The sequence below is a fragment of the Microtus ochrogaster genome, unplaced genomic scaffold, assembly GCF_000317375.1.
Source record: "Microtus ochrogaster isolate Prairie Vole_2 unplaced genomic scaffold, MicOch1.0 UNK175, whole genome shotgun sequence".
Taxonomy (NCBI): Eukaryota; Metazoa; Chordata; class Mammalia; order Rodentia; family Cricetidae; genus Microtus; species Microtus ochrogaster.
The window spans coordinates 66,119-71,846 of record NW_004949273.1 but is presented as its reverse complement, the minus strand read 5'-3'; positions in this window follow the sequence as shown (position 1 = coordinate 71,846).

The window sequence follows — 5,728 nt, the reverse complement described above, 5'->3', positions numbered from 1 at the left end:
AGACACACCAAAATAAAATTAAATTAGTCTTTTTCCTGCCTCATCTTATATATTTTCAAAAAAGTTTGTTAGACATTACATTTTCAAAAAAAATGTAAAAAATTCTCTACACTGACATTAGCTAATGTCTAAGGGTAGACTATTGTTCTCTGTTTATTCTGTGTACTCCATGTGGTGCCTAACCACAACAAGAGCATCGATGGATAAGTCTTTCCTTCTCTCAACGTTCTGTCTTAGTGAATATTTATTCTTCTAGGTACTTAGCTATTTCCAAAGATTGTTTTTAGCTGTCATAGTAATTGTGATGTTTATAACATAAAAAAAGTGTTTTTAGAAAACAGAACAGTGCTTTATTTATTTTAGTACATACTTTTTTTTTCTCTTTTTATTGAAAATATATTTTTCTCACCTAATGTTTACTGATTGTCATTTCCCCTTCATCTACTTCTTCCAATTCACACTGATGTAAGGTTGTCTACAACATTGGACAGTAGTCTGCCCCATTATTTCAGGTCCTAGATCTCAGATGCAGCAGACAAAATCTACACAGGCCAATGAAGGCCTACACTGATGGAATTGGGAAATTTAGTTAATTAATGCTGCACACTTCTATGTGGGGGTTGGGGTATTAGCATTTTGTTAATAGTGGGTGGTAGAGGCTCTGCCATACACATACATTGATGGATTTAAAATAAAAGTCAATGGAAAAGATTTTATGGGTAAAGGACAGCCAAGCATGAGGAAGTAGTGTATTGAAAGCATGTTTATGTGGGCCAAATATTTTCCTGAAAAAAATTTAACCTGGACACGTCACTGAATGACATATCAGTCATTCTGTGTTTGTATTGAAAGTTTCTTTTTTTCTTTTAATTATTTATTTGTTTTTACATTCAAGAATTACACTTCCTCCCATTCCGTCCTGCTCTCCCACCCCCTCTCTTTCTTTCCTTCCTTAAGAGAGGGCAGGGTACCCTGCCCTGTGGGAAGTCCAAAGCCTCCTCGATCCAGGCCTAGGAAGTTGTGTGCCCAAATGAACGAGGGTCCCAAAAGCCAGCACATGCAGTAGAAACAGGTTCCAGTGCTATTATCAATGGCTTCTCAATCTGCTTTAATTGGCAGCCACAGGAAGTTTTGTCCATACACTGTTTCAATATTTGGGATGCTGACATATCAAATTGGTGGTATTTTGTTACCACTGTTTTAATATTGCTTTGAATATGTGTGCATATGTTTAAATTAATATTTACATTCATATAAATATATATGAATCACTTTTAATATATTATGTAAATTATATATTTATATATTTTTATTCGAAGTGAAAAGTCTAAAAGTCCACCTAGAGGAGTTTTACCAAAGTTCCTAGGGGTGTGGCTGCTATGTCTATGGCGGACATAGTTCATTCAATATCTTGGTGTAGTGACTCTGAAAGAATCTAAGTCTCTAAGTCTCATATTTCTAACCTTGTTTGGCATAGTGATAAGCCTAATGATCATCATTCTTTAAAAATGGCATAATATGGCATATGCTAAGAGTATGATATAAGAAAAACAGAAGTTAAAATTAAATATTTAGTTCCTTAAATACAGTTTTTTATTTATTTATTTTTATTATTATTAAAAATTTCTCCCTCTTCCCCACCTCCCATTTCTCCCCCTCCCCACTCCTCTCTCCCTCCCTCTCCAGTCCAAAGAGCAGTCAGGGTTCCCTGCCCTGTGGGAAGTCCAAGGTCCTCCCCCCTCTATCCAGGTTCAGGAAGGTGCGGGTTCAGCCCTCATTGTCCGCCACATTCAGGGAGTCCAGTTTGATCCCAAGCTTTTTCAGTTCCAGTTGAGTTGGCCTTGGTGAGCTCCCATTAGATCAGCCCCACCGTCTCAGTGGGTGGGCTCACCCCTAGCAGTCCTGACTTCCTTGCTCATGTTTTCCCTCTTTCAGCTCCTCATTTGGGCCTTGAAAGTTAAGTCCAGCGCTCCAATGTGGGTCTCTGTCTCTATCTCCATCCATCTCCAGATGAAGCCTCTATGGTGATATGCAAGATATTCATCAGTATGGCTATAGGAAAGGGCCATTTCAGGCTCCCTCTCCTCAGCTGCCCAACTAATTAGCTGGGGATATCTCCATGGATACCTAGGAACCCCTCTAGAGTCAAGTCTCTTGCCAACCCTAAAATGGCTCCCTTAATTAAGATATCTTCTTCCCTGCTCCCATATCTACCCTTCCTCCATCCTAGAAGTAAGTAGCCCAGAAAACCATGCCCACATTTCCTGAAAATGGATTACAGATAATTGTCATTGTTTAGTGTGTTGTAGATGTGTTATGTATAATGGTCAGGAAAAAAGTTGAACAAAGGAGATTAGATTCAGGATCTTGTTTTGAAAAGAAAAAAAGGGAAATGCTGTGGAATAATGTTCTTGTACACTGTAAAGATTTGTCCCTAATACTGGTTTAATAAAATGCCAATTGGTCAGTAGCTAGGAAAGAAGTATAGGCAAATCAACCAGACTACCAAAATTCTGGGAAAAGAAAAGGTAGTGTCCGTCACCAGCCATATACAGGGGAAGCAAGATGAGAATGACTTAATGAGAAAAGTTGCCAAGCCACGTGGCTAATTTGAGTTAATTTCAGTTGTAAGAGCTAGTTAATGATCAGCCTGAGCTAATAAACCAACCAATTCATAATTGAAATAGAATAAAAAATTATTCTTACTATTGTATTGAAATTCTACCACATCAGCATTCTCTTAGTGTACACCTTCCCTTCTATGTTTAGTTTCCACTTTTCTCAATAACCAAAAAAAAATGGGAGTCAATGATGAGGTCAAGGAAGACAAATAACAAAGAAACTCACATAGACACAAAGACAGATAGGCTCCTGGAAGTTAACACTAAAAATTGTTGTTCAAAACAGCTTCCTGAGGTGGAAAAAATAGTTGAAGTTGTTTCAATAGCCTGTTGTTTACAGCTTGATAGGAGTAAAGCACTGCATAAATACTGCACAATATGTTGACTGTATACAATTATTATCTATAGCTGACCCTAAGAACATAGAAGAAAGAATCATTGACATGTTTAAACACTGAGAACTGTGAATAGATCAATAGGAATTTGGTGTGGGAGTTCATATATCAGTCTGTTGATTTCATTGGTTAATTATAATAAAGAAACTGCTTGGCCATCATAGGTTAAAACATAGGTGGGAGGAGTAAACAGAAGAGAAGTCTGGGAGAAAGAAGCTGAGTCAGGGAGTCGCCATGATTCTCCCACTCCAGACAGATGCAGGTTAAGATCATTCCTGGTAAGCCAGCTCTTGGGCTATGTAGATTATTAGAAATGGGCTAGTCCAGGTGCAAGAGTTAGCCAAGAAAAGGCTAGATATAATGGGCCAAGCAGTGTTTAAATAAATAAAATTTGTGTGTTCTTATTTCGGGGCATGAGCTAGCGGGCAGCTGGGGTGCTGGGGACGCACCCCCACCACTCTTATTACTACAGAAATTATGTAATCTATTAAATGAGCAGTGCCTCAAAAATGTTAAAGCTTTGCAAATGATGTCATCATTTGTGATTCCTACAAATGAAAAACAGACCTGAAAAAGTAAAATAGAAGTGAAATCATTTCCTTTTTATAAAACATGGAGGCAAGACCAACATGAAAAGAATAATTTATTAACTATCCCAGACAGTAGCAAAAATAATAATCTGAATCACAGGTAGAGAAAAACAATAGATTGAAAATAGTTAAGTCAACAAGAGAGTTACACTACAAAACAGGTTTATTACAAATTACATAATATTCATTTGAAGAACTAATCTCTTTGAATATGTATCCAAAGAATAGTCCAATTGGAAATTATTGGAGCAAAAATGTCTGAGATGGAAGAGTAGAGAGACCTCTGGATAAGGGCAAGTTGGAGGTCAACTGGGATACTGAGACCCTGCTAATGAGAAAGAAGGTAAAGACAGCAGACAAAGCCAATAAATGATAAGAGCCATGATCCAGCAATATTTAACTTATCCCAACATACAGGTAATTACTAGGAAAATCAAAAGGTTGTGAGGATCTATGAACCGAACATCAGAACTCTAAAGAGTGGGGATTAAGCATTGGGATAATTATGCACAGACATGCAGAGCAATTAGAATGAAATTCTGGTATATTACTTAGAAGTGCAGAGAACAAATCAGTAAGAGAAAGTGTGACATTGGTAGAATTGCCATTTTTACTATGTTGATCCTCCCAATACAAGAGCAAGGGAGGTCCTTCCATTTTCTGGTATCCTCTTCAATTTCTTTCTTCAAAAATTTAAAGTTCTTGTCAAATAGATCTTTCACTTCCTTGGTTAGAGTTACCCCAAGATATTTTATGCTGTTTGTGGCTATCGTGAATCAGTGGCTTCAGTGATTTCCCTCTCTGCTTCCATATCCTTTGTGTATAAGAGGGTGACTGATTTTTTGGAGTTGATCTTGTATCCTGCCACATTACTAAAGGTGTTTATCAGATGTAGGAGTTCTTGGAGTTTTGGGGGTCGCTTATGTACACTATCATATCATCTGCAAATAACGAAAGTTTAACCTCTTCCTTTCCAATTCTAATCCCCTTGATCCCCTTATGTTGTTTTATTGCTATTGCTAGAACTTCAAGAACTATACTGAAGAGGTATGGCGAGAGTGGACAGCCTTGTCATGTTCCTGAGTTTAGAGGGATGGCTTTGAGTTTCTCTCCATTTAATTTGATGTTAGCTGTCGGCTTGCTGTATATAGCTTTTATTATATTTAGGTATGACCCTTGTATCCCTAATCTCTCCAAGACTTTTATCATAAAGGGATGTTGAATTTTGTCGAATGCTTTTTCAGCATCTAATGAAATGATCATATGTTTTTTTTTCTTTCAGTTTATTTATATGATGGATTGCATTGATAGATTTTCGTATGTTGAACCAGCCCTGCATCTCTGGGATGAAGCCTACTTGATCATAATGGATATTTTTTCTAATGTGTTCTTGGATTCGGTTTGCCAGTATTTTGTTGAGGATTTTTTCATCGATGTTCATGAGTGAGATAGGCCTGTAATTCTCTTTCTTGGTTGAGTCTTTGTGTGGTTTCGGTATGAGAGTAACTGTAGCTTCATAAAAGGAATTTGGCAATGACTCTTCTGTTTCTATATTGTGAAATACATTAAGGAGTATAGGTATTAGGTCTTCTTGGAAGATCTGGTAGAATTCCGCATTGAAACCATCTGGTCCTGGGCTTTTTTTGGGAGGGAGGTTTTTGATAACAGCTTCTTTTTTTTAAATGTTTTTATTTATTTATTTAATTTATTTATTTATTAAAGATTTTTGCCTCTTCCCCACCACCGACTGCCATTTCCCTTCCCCTCCCCTGATCAAGTCCCCCTCCCTCATCATCCCTAAGAGCAATCAGCGTACCCTGCCCTGTGGGAAGACCAAAGACCACCCACCTCCATCCAGGTCTAGTAAGGTGAGCATCCAAACAGCCTAGGCTCCCCCAAAGCCAGTAAGTTCAGTAGGATAAAAATCCCATTGCCATTGTTCTTGAGTTCTCAGTAGTCCTCATTGTTCGCTATGTTCAGAGAGTCCGGTTTTATCCTAGGCTTTCTCAGATCCAGGCCAGCTGGCCTTAGTGGGTTCCCAATAGAACATCCCCTTTGTCTCAGTGTGTGGGTGCACCCCTCGCGGTCCTGAGTTCCTTGCTCGTGCTCTCTCTCCTTCTGC